The sequence below is a fragment of the Ranitomeya imitator genome, chromosome 5 (assembly GCF_032444005.1).
Source record: "Ranitomeya imitator isolate aRanImi1 chromosome 5, aRanImi1.pri, whole genome shotgun sequence".
Lineage (NCBI taxonomy): Eukaryota > Metazoa > Chordata > Amphibia > Anura > Dendrobatidae > Ranitomeya > Ranitomeya imitator.
Genome location: NC_091286.1, coordinates 112,669,256 through 112,684,079, shown reverse-complemented (window position 1 = coordinate 112,684,079; position 14,824 = coordinate 112,669,256). Strand labels below are relative to the sequence as shown.

Sequence of the window (14,824 nt, the reverse complement as noted above, 5' to 3'; positions counted from 1 at the left end):
GATACTGGAGTTTCCGTCTAGAGACACGAGAATCCAAAATCTTCTCCATAATATACTCCAATTCCCCCTCCACCAAAACAGGGGCAGGAGGCTCCACAGATGGAACCATAGGTGCCACGTATCTCCTCAACAACGACCTATGGAATACATTATGTATGGAAAAGGAGTCTGGGAGGGTCAGACGAAAAGACACCGGATTGAGAATCTCAGAAATCCTATACGGACCAATAAAACGAGGTTTAAATTTAGGAGAGGAAACCTTCATAGGTATATGACGAGAAGATAACCAAACCAGATCCCCAACACGAAGTCGGGGTCCCACACGGCGTCTGCGATTAGCGAAAAGCTGAGCCTTCTCCTGGGACAAGGTCAAATTGTCCACTACCTGAGTCCAGATCTGCTGCAACCTGTCCACCACATAATCCACACCAGGACAGTCCGAAGACTCAACCTGTCCTGAAGAGAAACGAGGATGGAACCCAGAATTGCAGAAAAATGGAGAGACCAAGGTAGCCGAGCTGGCCCGATTATTAAGGGCGAACTCAGCCAACGGCAAAAATGACACCCAATCATCCTGGTCAGCGGAAACAAAACATCTCAGATATGTTTCCAAGGTCTGATTGGTTCGTTCGGTCTGGCCATTAGTCTGAGGATGGAAGGCCGAGGAAAAAGATAGGTCAATGCCCATCCTACCACAAAAGGCTCGCCAGAACCTCGAGACAAACTGGGAACCTCTGTCAGAAACAATATTCTCAGGAATGCCATGTAAACGAACCACATGCTGGAAGAACAAAGGCACCAAATCAGAGGAGGAAGGCAATTTAACCAAGGGCACCAGATGGACCATTTTAGAAAAGCGATCACAGACCACCCAAATGACAGACATCTTTTGAGAAACGGGAAGGTCAGAAATGAAATCCATCGAAATATGTGTCCAAGGCCTCTTCGGGACCGGCAAGGGCAAAAGCAACCCACTGGCACGTGAACAGCAGGGCTTAGCCCTAGCACAAATTCCACAGGACTGCACAAAAGCACGCACATCCCGTGACAGAGATGGCCACCAGAAGGATCTAGCAACCAACTCCCTGGTACCAAAGATTCCTGGATGACCGGCCAGCACCGAACAATGAAGTTCAGAGATAACTTTACTAGTCCACCTATCAGGGACGAACAGTTTCTCGGCCGGACAACGATCAGGTTTATTAGCCTGAAATTTCTGCAACACTCTCCGCAAATCAGGGGAGATGGCAGACACAATGACTCCTTCCTTGAGGATACTCGCCGGCTCAGATAACCCCGGAGAGTCGGGCACAAAACTCCTAGACAGAGCATCCGCCTTCACATTTTTAGAGCCCGGAAGGTATGAAATCACAAAATCAAAACGAGCAAAAAATAACGACCAACGGGCCTGTCTAGGATTCAAGCGCTTGGCAGACTCAAGATAAGTAAGGTTCTTATGATCAGTCAAAACCACCACGCGATGCTTAGCACCCTCAAGCCAATGACGCCACTCCTCGAATGCCCACTTCATGGCCAGCAACTCTCGGTTGCCCACATCATAATTACGCTCAGCAGCAGAAAATTTCCTGGAAAAGAAAGCACATGGTTTGAACACTGAGCAACCAGAACCTCTCTGTGACAAAACCGCCCCTGCACCAATCTCAGAAGCATCAACCTCGACCTGGAACGGAAGAGAAACATCAGGTTGACACAACACAGGGGCACAGCAAAAACGACGCTTCAACTCCTGAAAAGCTTCCACGGCAGCAGAAGACCAATTAACCAAATCAGCACCCTTCTTGGTCAAATCGGTCAATGGTCTGGCAATGCTAGAAAAATTACAGATGAAGCGACGATAAAAATTAGCAAAGCCCAGGAATTTCTGCAAACTTTTTAGAGATGTCGGCTGAGTCCAATCCTGGATGGCCTGAACCTTAACCGGATCCATCTCGATAGTAGAAGGGGAAAAGATGAACCCCAAAAATGAAACTTTCTGCACACCGAAGAGACACTTTGATCCCTTCACGAACAAGGAATTAGCACGCAGTACCTGGAAAACCATTCTGACTTGCTTCACATGAGACTCCCAATCATCTGAGAAGATCAAAATGTCATCCAAGTAAACAATCAAGAATTTATCCAGATACTCACGGAAAATGTCATGCATAAAAGACTGAAAAACAGATGGAGCATTGGCAAGTCCGAACGGCATCACCAGATACTCAAAATGACCCTCGGGCGTATTAAATGCCGTTTTCCATTCATCTCCCTGCCTGATTCTCACCAGATTATACGCACCACGAAGATCAATCTTAGTAAACCAACTAGCCCCCTTAATCCGAGCAAACAAGTCAGAAATCAATGGCAAGGGATACTGAAACTTAACAGTGATCTTATTAAGAAGGCGGTAATCAATACACGGTCTTAGCGAACCATCCTTCTTGGCTACAAAAAAGAACCCTGCTCCCAATGGTGACGACGATGGGCGAATATGTCCCTTCTCCAGGGACTCCTTCACATAACTGCGCATAGCGGTGTGTTCAGGTACGGACAAATTAAATAAACGACCCTTAGGGAATTTACTACCAGGAATCAAATCGATAGCACAATCACAATTCCTATGCGGAGGAAGGGCATCAGACTTGGACTCTTCAAATACATCCTGAAAGTCCGACAAGAACTCTGGGATGTCAGAAGGAATGGATGACGAAATAGACAAAAATGGAACATCACCATGTACTCCCTGACAACCCCAGCTGGTTACCGACATAGAGTTCCAATCCAATACTGGATTATGGGTTTGTAGCCATGGCAACCCCAACACGACCACATCATGCAAATTATGCAGTACCAAAAAGCGAATAACTTCCTGATGTGCAGGAGCCATGCACATGGTCAGCTGGGCCCAGTACTGAGGCTTATTCTTGGCCAGAGGTGTAGCATCAATTCCTCTCAACGGAATAGGACACCGCAAAGGCTCCAAGAAAAATCCACAACGTTTAGCATAATCCAAATCCATCAGATTCAGGGCAGCGCCTGAATCCACAAACGCCATGACAGAATATGATGACAAAGAGCACATTAAGGTAATGGACAAAAGGAATTTGGACTGTACAGTACCAATAACGGCAGAGCTATCGAACCGCCTAGTGCGTTTAGGACAATTAGAAATAGCATGAGTAGAATCACCACAATAGAAACACAGTCTGTTCAGACGTCTGTGTTCGTGCCGTTCTACTTTAGTCATAGTCCTGTCGCACTGCATAGGCTCAGGCTTACTCTCAGACAATACCGCCAGATGGTGCACAGATTTACGCTCGCGCAAGCGACGACCGATCTGAATGGCCAAGGACATAGACTCATTCAAACCAGCAGGCATAGGAAATCCCACCATTACATCCTTAAGAGCTTCAGAGAGACCCTTTCTGAACAAAGCCGCTAGTGCAGATTCATTCCACAGAGTGAGTACTGACCATTTTCTAAATTTCTGACAATATACTTCTACATCATCCTGACCCTGGCATAAAGCCAGCAGATTTTTCTCAGCTTGATCCACTGAATTAGGCTCATCGTAAAGCAATCCCAGCGCCTGGAAAAATGCATCAACATTACTCAATGCAGAATCTCCTGGTGCAAGAGAAAACGCCCAGTCCTGTGGGTCGCCGCGCAAAAAAGAAATAATAATCAAAACCTGTTGAATAGGATTACCAGAAGAATGAGGTTTCAAGGCCAAAAATAGCTTACAATTATTTCTGAAGCTCAGGAACTTAGTTCTGTCACCAAAAAACAAATCAGGAATCGGAATTCTTGGTTCTAGCATCGATTTCTGATCAATAGTATCTTGAATCTTTTGTACATTTACAACGAGATTATCCATTGAGGAGCACAGAGCCTGAATATCCATGTCCACAGCTGTGTCCTGAAGCACTCTAATGTCTAGGGGAAAAAAAAGACTGAAGACAGAGCTAAGAAAAAAAAATGATGTCAGGATTTCTTTTTTCCCTCTATTGGAAATCATTGAATGGCTCCTTGTACTGTTATGGCTGGCAATCAGGCAACACAGCGTGCAGTAATCAGCGCACATACAGAGATCTGGCAATAACCCAAAACAATAGAACGAGCTCTGAGACGTGGAATCTCTGTAGACTGCAGTACCTGATCTATCCTCACACAACTGGAAGCAGCAGTGGATTGCGCCTATCAACTACCTATGCAACTCGGCACTGCCTGAGGAGCTGACTAGCCTGAAGATAGAAATACAAGCCTGACTTACCTCAGAGAAATACCCCAAAGGAATAGGCAGCCCCCACATATAATGACTGTTAGCAAGATGAAAAGACAAACGTAGGAATGAAATAGATTCAGCAAAGTGAGGCCCGATATTCTAGACAGAGCGAGGATAGCAAAGAGAACTATGCAGTCTACAAAAAACCCTAAAACGAAAACCACGCAAAGGGGCAAAAAGACCCACCGTGCCGAACTAACAGCACGGCGGTGCACCCCTTTGCTTCTCAGAGCTTCCAGCAAAAGATAATAACAAGCTGGACAGAAAAAACAGAAAACAAACTAGAAGCACTTATCTAGCAGAGCAGCAGGCCCAAGGAAAGATGCAGTAGCTCAGATCCAACACTGGAACATTGACAAGGAGCAAGGAAGACAGACTCAGGTGGAGCTAAATAGCAAGGCAGCCAACGAGCTCACCAAAACACCTGAGGGAGGAAGCCCAGAGACTGCAATACCACTTGTGACCACAGAAGTGAACTCAGCCACAGAATTCACAACAGTATATAGTGTATAGTGTCAGTGTATAGGTAACACTGACTCACCAGTGACGTCTCTAGATGAAGTCCTTCATTCATCTTTCATCCAGCACAGACCGCCATCATTTCTCCCAGCCAGCACTCGTTTCTGCAGGAAATAACACAGTTATCTTGAGCTCCGCTTGCAGAACACATTACTTAATTTTTAACAACTTCTACATTACACCACATGAAGAAAAAAAGGCGACATAGTGTCACTCTACACAGTAACAGGACCGCCCCCCATTTAAAACAGTATACTCAAAAAATAAAATAAATACATCACTGCAGTAATAACATCCCTTAATTAGCCCCTATGGTAATAATATTCCCCACCCTGGCCCCGTTTATCTCATTCCTGGCTCCAGCCATATGTTCTCGCATCCTGCCCTCATGAGTATCCATTCTACACCATATGATCTCCCCATCCTGCCCCATCTGTTTCCATCGTATCCATCTCGCCCCATGATCCAATCCTGCCCCATGTCTTTAATTCTGCCCCGTGTCTCCAATCATGCCCCGTATCTACATTCTGCCCATGCCTCCAGTCCTGCCCCCAGTGTGTCCAGCAATCTGCCCCAGTGTGTCCAGCATATTACTCCTAGTGTGTCCAGCATATTACCCCCAGTGTGTCCAGCATATTACCCCCAGTGTGTCCAGCAACCTGCCCCAGTATGTAAAGCAACCTGCCCCAGTATGTCCAGCATATTGCCCCAGTGTCCAGCAATCTGCCCCAGTGTGTCCAGCATTGCCCCCAGACAGTGTGTCCAGCAATCTGCCCCAGTGTGTCCAGCATATTACCCCCAGTGTGTCCAGCAATCTGCCCCAGTATGTCCAGCAATCTGCCCCAGTATGTCCAGCAATCTGCCGCAGTATGTCCAATTGTCCAGCATTGCCCAGAGTGTGTCCAGCAATCTGCCCCAGTGTCCAGCATTGCCCCAGTGTGTCCAGCATTGCCCCCAGTGTGTTCAGCAATCTGCCCCAGTGTGTCCAGAATATTACCCCCAGTGTGTCCAGCATATTACCCCCAGTGTTTCCAGCAACCTGCCCCAGTATGTCCAGCATATTGCCCCAGTGTCCAGCAATCTGTCCCAGTTTGTCCAGCATTGCCCCCAGACAGTGTGTCCAGCAATCTGCCCCAGTGTGTCCAGCAAGCTGCCCCAGTGTGTCCAGCATATTACCCCCAGGTTGTCCAGCAATCTGCCCCAGTGTGTCCAGCATATTACCTCCAGTGTGTCCAGCATATTACCCCCAGGTTGTCCAGCAATCTGCCCCAGTGTGTCCAGCATATTACCCCCAGTGTGTCCAGCAATCTGCCCCAGTATGTCCAGCAATCTGCCCCAGTGTGTCCAGCATTGCCCCAGTGTGTCCAGCATTGCCCCCAGTGTGTCCAGCATTGCCCCCAGTGTGTCCAGCATTGCCTCCAGTGTGTCCAGCATTGCCCCCAGTGTGTCCAGAAATCTGCCCCATGGTCTCCAGCATTGCCCCAGTGTGTCCAGCGATCTGCCCCAGTGCCCAGCATTGCCCCAGTGTGTCCAGCAATCTGCCCCAGGGTCTACAGCATTGCCCCAGTGTGTCCAGCATTGCCCCCAGTGTGTCCAGCAATCTGCCCCAGTGTCCAGCATTGCCCCAGTGTGTCCAGCAATCTGCCCCAGTGTGTCCAGAATATTACCCCCAGTGTGTCCAGCATATTACCCCCAGTGTTTCCAGCAACCTGCCCCAGTATGTCCAGCATATTGCCCCAGTGTCCAGCAATCTGTCCCAGTTTGTCCAGCATTGCCCCCAGACAGTGTGTCCAGCAATCTGCCCCAGTGTGTCCAGCAAGCTGCCCCAGTGTGTCCAGCATATTACCCCCAGGTTGTCCAGCAATCTGCCCCAGTGTGTCCAGCATATTACCTCCAGTGTGTCCAGCATATTACCCCCAGGTTGTCCAGCAATCTGCCCCAGTGTGTCCAGCATTGCCCCCAGTGTGTCCAGAAATCTGCCCCAGGGTCTCCAGCATTGCCCCAGTGTGTCCAGCGATCTGCCCCAGTGTCCAGCATTGCCCCAGTGTGTCCAGCAATCTGCCCCAGGGTCTACAGCATTGCCCCAGTGTGTCCAGCATTGCCCCCAGTGTGTCCAGCAATCTGCCCCAGTGTCCAGCATTGCCCCAGTGTGTCCAGCAATCTGCCCCAGTGTGTCCAGAATATTACCCCCAGTGTGTCCAGCATATTACCCCCAGTGTTTCCAGCAACCTGCCCCAGTATGTCCAGCATATTGCCCCAGTGTCCAGCAATCTGTCCCAGTTTGTCCAGCATTGCCCCCAGACAGTGTGTCCAGCAATCTGCCCCAGTATGTCCAGCAATCTGCCGCAGTATGTCCAATTGTCCAGCATTGCCCAGAGTGTGTCCAGCAATCTGCCCCAGTGTCCAGCATTGCCCCAGTGTGTCCAGCATTGCCCCCAGTGTGTTCAGCAATCTGCCCCAGTGTGTCCAGAATATTACCCCCAGTGTGTCCAGCATATTACCCCCAGTGTTTCCAGCAACCTGCCCCAGTATGTCCAGCATATTGCCCCAGTGTCCAGCAATCTGTCCCAGTTTGTCCAGCATTGCCCCCAGACAGTGTGTCCAGCAATCTGCCCCAGTGTGTCCAGCAAGCTGCCCCAGTGTGTCCAGCATATTACCCCCAGGTTGTCCAGCAATCTGCCCCAGTGTGTCCAGCATATTACCTCCAGTGTGTCCAGCATATTACCCCCAGGTTGTCCAGCAATCTGCCCCAGTGTGTCCAGCATATTACCCCCAGTGTGTCCAGCAATCTGCCCCAGTATGTCCAGCAATCTGCCCCAGTGTGTCCAGCATTGCCCCAGTGTGTCCAGCATTGCCCCCAGTGTGTCCAGCATTGCCCCCAGTGTGTCCAGCATTGCCTCCAGTGTGTCCAGCATTGCCCCCAGTGTGTCCAGAAATCTGCCCCAGGGTCTCCAGCATTGCCCCAGTGTGTCCAGCAATCTGCCCCAGGGTCTACAGCATTGCCCCAGTGTGTCCAGCATTGCCCCCAGTGTGTCCAGCAATCTGCCCCAGTGTCCAGCATTGCCCCAGTGTGTCCAGCAATCTGCCCCAGTGTGTCCAGAATATTACCCCCAGTGTGTCCAGCATATTACCCCCAGTGTTTCCAGCAACCTGCCCCAGTATGTCCAGCATATTGCCCCAGTGTCCAGCAATCTGTCCCAGTTTGTCCAGCATTGCCCCCAGACAGTGTGTCCAGCAATCTGCCCCAGTGTGTCCAGCAAGCTGCCCCAGTGTGTCCAGCATATTACCCCCAGGTTGTCCAGCAATCTGCCCCAGTGTGTCCAGCATATTACCTCCAGTGTGTCCAGCATATTACCCCCAGGTTGTCCAGCAATCTGCCCCAGTGTGTCCAGCATATTACCCCCAGTGTGTCCAGCAATCTGCCCCAGTATGTCCAGCAATCTGCCCCAGTGTGTCCAGCATTGCCCCAGTGTGTCCAGCATTGCCCCCAGTGTGTCCAGCATTGCCCCCAGTGTGTCCAGCATTGCCCCCAGTGTGTCCAGCATTGCCTCCAGTGTGTCCAGCATTGCCCCCAGTGTGTCCAGAAATCTGCCCCAGGGTCTCCAGCATTGCCCCAGTGTGTCCAGCGATCTGCCCCAGTGTCCAGCATTGCCCCAGTGTGTCCAGCAATCTGCCCCAGGGTCTACAGCATTGCCCCAGTGTGTCCAGCATTGCCCCCAGTGTGTCCAGCAATCTGCCCCAGTGTCCAGCATTGCCCCAGTGTGTCCAGCAATCTGCCCCAGTGTGCCCAGCAATCTGCCCCAGGGTCTCCAGCATTGCCCCAGTGTGTCCAGCATTGCCCCCAGTGTGTCCAGCATTGCCCCCAGTGTGTCCAGCATTGCCCCAGTGTGTCCAGCAATCTGCCCCAGTGTCCAGCATTGCCCCAGCGTGTCCAGCAATCTGCCCCAGAGTCCAGCATTGCCCCAGCGTGTCCAGCAATCTGCCCCAGTGTCCAGCATTGCCCCAGTGTCCAGAAATCTGCCCCAGGGTCTCCAGCATTGCCCCAGTCTGTCCAGAAATCTGCCCCAGTCTGTCCAGAAATCTGCCCCAGTCTGTCCAGAAATCTGCCCCAGTCTGTCCAGATATCTGCCCCAGTCTGTCCAGAAATCTGCCCCAGGGTCTCCAGCATTGCCCCCAGACAGAGTCAGACAAAGAAAAAAAAAAAAGTAAAATCCTCACCTCTCCCGTTCCCAGCGCAGGTCCGGTGCAGTCAACGTCTCTCTGGGTATGCAACGCTCAGGACAGAGGCTGAGCGCGCAGTGATGACGTCATCGCACCCTCTGCCCTGAGACGTCGCAGAGTCAGAGGGCGCTGAAGACGCTGCAGCTACCGTGCAGCCGCAGGAACCAGGAAAGGTGAGTATTAGCGCTGGCACGGGGGGGGGGGCGCCCGAAGATTTAAAGGGCACACATCTTTCTTTTTTTTTTCCCTCCTCCTGCAGCGCCGGCCGCGGCCCGGTGACCCGCCCCCTGCAGTGTGCCGCCCGGGGCGGCCCGCCCCCCCCCCCACACCCCCCTTCCTACGCCACTGAATGAAGTGATTAAACGGAGTCAGCATAGGTTTGTAATAAGTCGTGTCAGACTAACTTAATTTCCTTCTATGACAGAATCACTGACTGGGTGGATCAGGGAAGTGCTGTAGATATAGTATATCTTGACTTCAGCAAAGCATTTGACAAAGTATCTCACACAATCCTTATTGAAAAAATGACTAAGTATGGAATGGGAAAGGCAACTGTTAGGTGGATTCATAACTGGCTTAGTGATCGGACCCACAGAGTGGTCTTAATAACTGTACATCCAGTTGGAAGAATGTCTCAAGTGGGGTACTACAGGGTTCTGTCCTGGGTCCTGTATTGTTCAACATCTTTATCAATGATTTCGATGAAGGAATTGAGGGTAAACTGATTAAATTTGCTGATGACACAAAGCTAGGAGGGATAGCTAATACTAGTGAAGAAAGAGAGGATTCAAAAATATATAAATAAACTTGAGCAGTGGGCAGCAACTAACCAAATGCTTTTTAAAGGGAATGTGTCACCTCTTTTTTTCAATTTGAGATAAAAATATGGTTCATTTGGCCATGAGCTCTGCATTACAGCAGTACCTTTCATATCCCCCGATTCCCCACTTTTGCTGAGAAAATACCTTTGTAATCTCTCCGTTTTTATATGGAAATTTCCCCGATCTGGTCTGATGGGCGGGGCCTATTTGCCGTTTATTCCCACCTCCTGCCTTTCTCTACGCTCTTCTTTCCTGCGTTGGCGTTGTTTTCCTGCGCCTGCACATTGAAGTGGCCTCTCGCACATGCGCACTATGTTTTGCCCAACAGTAGGCAAAGCATAAAAATCATTATTGTGCATGCGCCATTTTACATTACGTTCTTGTCCCGAAGTCTTGCCATGCAAGGGGGCATAGAACGTAATGGAAAGTGTGGGTGCATGCGCAATAGTGATTTTATGCTTTGTCCACATTTGGGCAAAGCATACTGCGCAGGAGCTAGAGGCCACTGCAGTGACTATGTGACTCAGGGCTCTAGTGCTGGCATTGGGAGTTGGTGATCATGTGCTGTGGCGTAAATTGAACAGCATGGGCCCCAAAGCAAAAGCTCTAATGGGGCCCCCAATTATTGCAAGTCTGTAATAGCATTGATCTTTTTCTAAAGGCCAAAGGGACTTCTTGGGCCCCCTAGGCTCCAGGGCGCGAGTGAAATTGCAACTCACGGACCAACTGTAGTTACACCACTAATCATGTTACTGCAAGTATGAGATTTACATACATGCGGTCACGTGCCAACTAAACGTGCAGAGCTTCAGTCAATACAAGTGAAATTAGCAAAGCCGAGTACAATAAGTTGGAATGTGTCCGGCAGCGGAAAATCCTCACAGTGTGCGATATGACAATTCAGAAGTCTGAAGTTACATTGACTTTACCTTCAGCCCCTTTAACGATCAATATGGTGGTATTATCAATATTGTATATGCTAGTAATATTTGGTTATGGTTTGTTGGTATTTGTTTGTAATATTGCAGTGTTACTATGTTGATATTATAATTGTTTAACTTCCTATATAGCAATATTAATGGTATTATTAGAAATATTGGTCGTGTAGGAAATTTTGATTTCCTCCAGGCAGGGTAACATTAGTAATATATCCCCAACTGGTGCTTGGGCATGGTGATACCATGGGCCTGTATGATTTCAAATGCCAGGGCTGAATTTCAGTCCCAGTCCGTCCCTGGATCTGGTCATGCTATGGCGGTATTTGTCCCTTGAATATGGTATTATTGTTCATTTTAACCCCTTTCTGACCTCGGACGGGATAGTACGTCCGAGGTCAGATCCCCCTCTTTGATGCAGGGCTCCGGCGGTGAGCCTGCATCAAAGCTGGGACATGTCAGCTGTTTTGAACAGCTGACATGTGCCCGCAATAGCGGCGGGTGAAATCGCGATTCACCCGCCGCTATTAACTAGTTAAATGCCGCTGTCAAACGCTGACGGCGGCATTTAACCGGCGCTTCCGGTCATGCGGCCGGAAATGAGCGCATTGCTGACCCCCGTCACATGATCGGGGGTCAGCGATGCTTCTGTATAGTAACCATAGAGGTCCTTGAGACCTCTATGGTTACTGATCCCGGCTAGCTGTGAGCGCCACCCTGTGCGCTCATAGCACACCTGCATTTCTGCTGCATAGCAGCGATCTAATGATCGCTGCTATGTAGCAGAGGCGATCAAGTGGTGCCAGCTTCTAGCCACCTATGGAGGCTATTGAAGCATGGCAAAAGTAAAAAAAATGTGAAAAAAAAATATAAAAGTTTAAATCACCCCCCTTTCGCCCCATTCAAAATAAATAAAAAATCAATAAAAAAAAAAATCAAACCTACACAGATTTGGTATCGCCGCGTTCAGAATCGCCCGGTCTATTAATAAAAAAAAAAAGCATTAACCTGATTGCTAAACAGCGTAGCGAGAAGAAAAAAATTGAAACGCCAGAATTACGTTTTTTTGGTCGCCGCGACATTGCATTAAAATGCAATAATGGGCGATCAAAAGAACGTATCTGCACCAAAATGTTATATTTAAAAACGCCAGCTTGGCACGCAAAAAATAAGCCATCAACCGACCCCAGATCATGAAAAATGGAGATGCTACGGGTATCGGAAAATGGCGCAATTGTTTTTTTTTTTGTTTTTTTTTGTTTAGCAAAGTATGGATTTTTTTCACCACTTAGATAAAAAATAACCTAGTCATGTTAGATGTCTATGAACTCGTAATGACCTGGAGAATCATAATGGCAGGTCAGTTTTAGCATTTATTGAAACTAGCAAAAAAGCCAAACAAAAAACCAGTGTGGGATTGCACTTTTTTTGCAGTTTCACTGCACTTGGAATTTTTTTCCCGTTTTCTAGTACCCGACATGCTAAAACCAATGATGTCATTCAAAAGTACAACTTGTTTAAGCCCTCACATGACCATATTGATGGAAAAATAAAAAAGTTATGGCTCTGGGAAGGAGAGGAGTGAAATACGAAAACGGAAAAACGGAAAATCCCATGGTCATGAAGGGGTTAAAAAATGTACTGTATATGACGCATTCCCTTAAGAAACATGAATAAAAATATACCTAAAAAGAATACATGATATTTTAACAAATGTTTAATAGGTTAGAGTAGGGTGGGGTGCTGCCAAAAGAGTCTACCTTGCCTGGTGGTGGCTTAAAAAATCTTTTAGCGAAAACAAGTTGCTGGCTATGTATGCTATATGGTGTTTGATGGGAACTGTTAGGCCGGCTTCACACTTGTGAGTTTTACGGACGTAAGAGCGCAGAAACTACGTCCGTAAAACTCGCAAAAAATACGGCACAATTATTCTCTATGCCTCTGCTCCTATCTGCCGTATTTTACTGATCAGTATTATACGGCTTTCTACGGCCGTACAAAATCGCAGCATGCTGCGTTTGTCACCATACTGCGCAAGAAACACGCCAATGAAAGTCTATGGAAGCGTGAAAAATACGGATTACACACAGACAAGCAGTGTGACTTGCGAGAAATACGCAGCGCTGTTAGAGAGAAAAGCCGGCAATTCAGTGCGGTGTACAGTAAAATCACACTGACAGCTTCCAGTAGAATAGGTAGAATAAATGTGTACACATAGAATAGGTATATATATATATGTCAGTAGACACATATATGTATATATATTAATATTTATTCCAGCGCTATACAGCTTGAAAGCCGGTAATTCAATTACCGGCTTTTTCTTTCTCCTTCCTAAAACCCGACATGATTTGAGACATGGTTTACATACAGTAAACCATGTCTTCTCTCCATTTTTTTTGCAGATTCCACACTACTAATGTCAGTAGAGTGTATCTGCAAAATTTGGCCGTTCTAGCTCTTAAAATAAAGGGTTAAATGGCGGAAAAAATTGGCGTGGGCTCCCGCGCAATTTTCTCCGCCAGAGTAGTAAAGCCAGTGACTGAGGGCAGATATTAATAGCCTGGAGAGGGTCCACGGTTATTGGCCCCCCCCCTGGCTAAAAATATCTGCCCCCAGCCACCCCAGAAAAGGCACAGCTGTAAGATGCGCCTATTCTGGCACTTGGCCACTCTCTTCCCATTCCCGTGTAGCGGTGGGATATGGGGTAATGAAGTAACCCTTCATTGTAAGGTGACATTAAGCCTAATTAATAATGGAGAGGCGTCAATTATGACACCTATCCATTATTAATCCAATTGTAGTAAAGGGTTAAATAAAACACAAACACATTATTTAAAATTATTTTAATGAAATAAAAACAATGGTTGTTGGAGTATTTTATTCTACGCCCAATCCAGTCACTGAAGACCCTCATTCTGTGAAAGAAATAACATAATAAACCAACAATATACTTACCCTCCGCAGATCTGTAACGTCCAACGATGTAAATCCTTCTGAAGGGGTTAAAACATTTTGCAGCAAGGAGCTTTGCTAATGCAGGCTGCTCCTCGCTGCAAAACCCCGGGGAATGAGTCTAAATATAGATCAATGAGCTATATTTAGCTTTATTTGCGGTGAGGCGCCCTCTGCTGGATGTTCATAGATCGTGGGAACTTTCCTAGAAAAAACTCGCCATGCGCAAAACTCGCCATGCGCAAAACTTGCTGCACACAACTTGCTACACTAACCTGTCACATGCAACTCGACACACAAAAAGTTGCTACACGCATGTTGCCACACAAAACTCATCTCACAAAAGTCGCTACATGCATGTCGCCACACGCAACTCAACACACACAACTTGACAAACGAAACTCGCCCTAAAACACACACAAGTCTGGTATTATCCTTCAAATATAAAAATCTGATTAATAAGCAGACAAACTACAACAAATGTACCATGACCACAAAAACCTCTCTGAAATGTTGCTGTCAGAAACAATAGCTATAGTTAGCCCATGAAGCAAAGAGGATGGAGAATACACCCACTCAATACATCATATAAGCAAAGGAGAAAAAAGAGCTATACTGGGTGTGTAATATAAAAGTCCAAAATTTATTGAAAACCATTACATAATATATATAAAGGAACATACGTGCATATACAAAGACAATACACCAGGGTGAACAGAATCCACCTAAGAGCCCAAATGCCCAGATGCCTAACCGCCTATTCATTAAGTGCAGAGTGCCACAATACAGGCAAATGTGCCCACCAACAGAGCGCCCTATATAGGCATGGCCCCCAGTGGGGCAGTAATCATAATCTAGAAGGTGGGAGGACACTTACCAGAGGCAGGGGATGGAGGATCCTAGACCGGGTGTGTGAAGACGCCCCCCGACGCGCGTTTCCCGTCCCTATAAGACCGCTTTATCAAGGGAGTGCCTATCGTCTGCCTGCAGGACCTTTTAAAGGTCAAAGGGTAGATCACGTGCTGCGTATGGGCCAATCAAAGTGGTCATACGGCGGCGCATGCGCACCGCAGATGCCAGGTCCTGGC

The 14,824-nt window shown here is 47.8% G+C and overlaps 1 protein-coding gene across 4 annotated transcripts in view; it reads right to left on the bottom strand.

Moving 5' to 3' along the window:
* LOC138681517 (galectin-8-like) overlaps positions 1–14,824 on the bottom strand; it is a 109,256-nt gene that overhangs the window by 73,998 nt on the left and 20,434 nt on the right. Inside the window, exon 1 of one of the 4 annotated variants that reach the window (XM_069769090.1) lies at positions 4,827–4,907. The exons of the other annotated variants lie outside the window; for them this stretch is intronic. The gene's annotated coding sequence lies outside the window, so the exon portion shown is untranslated. Of the gene's footprint in view, positions 1–4,826; positions 4,908–14,824 lie in introns of those variants that run through there. 4 annotated transcript variants of the gene reach the window in all.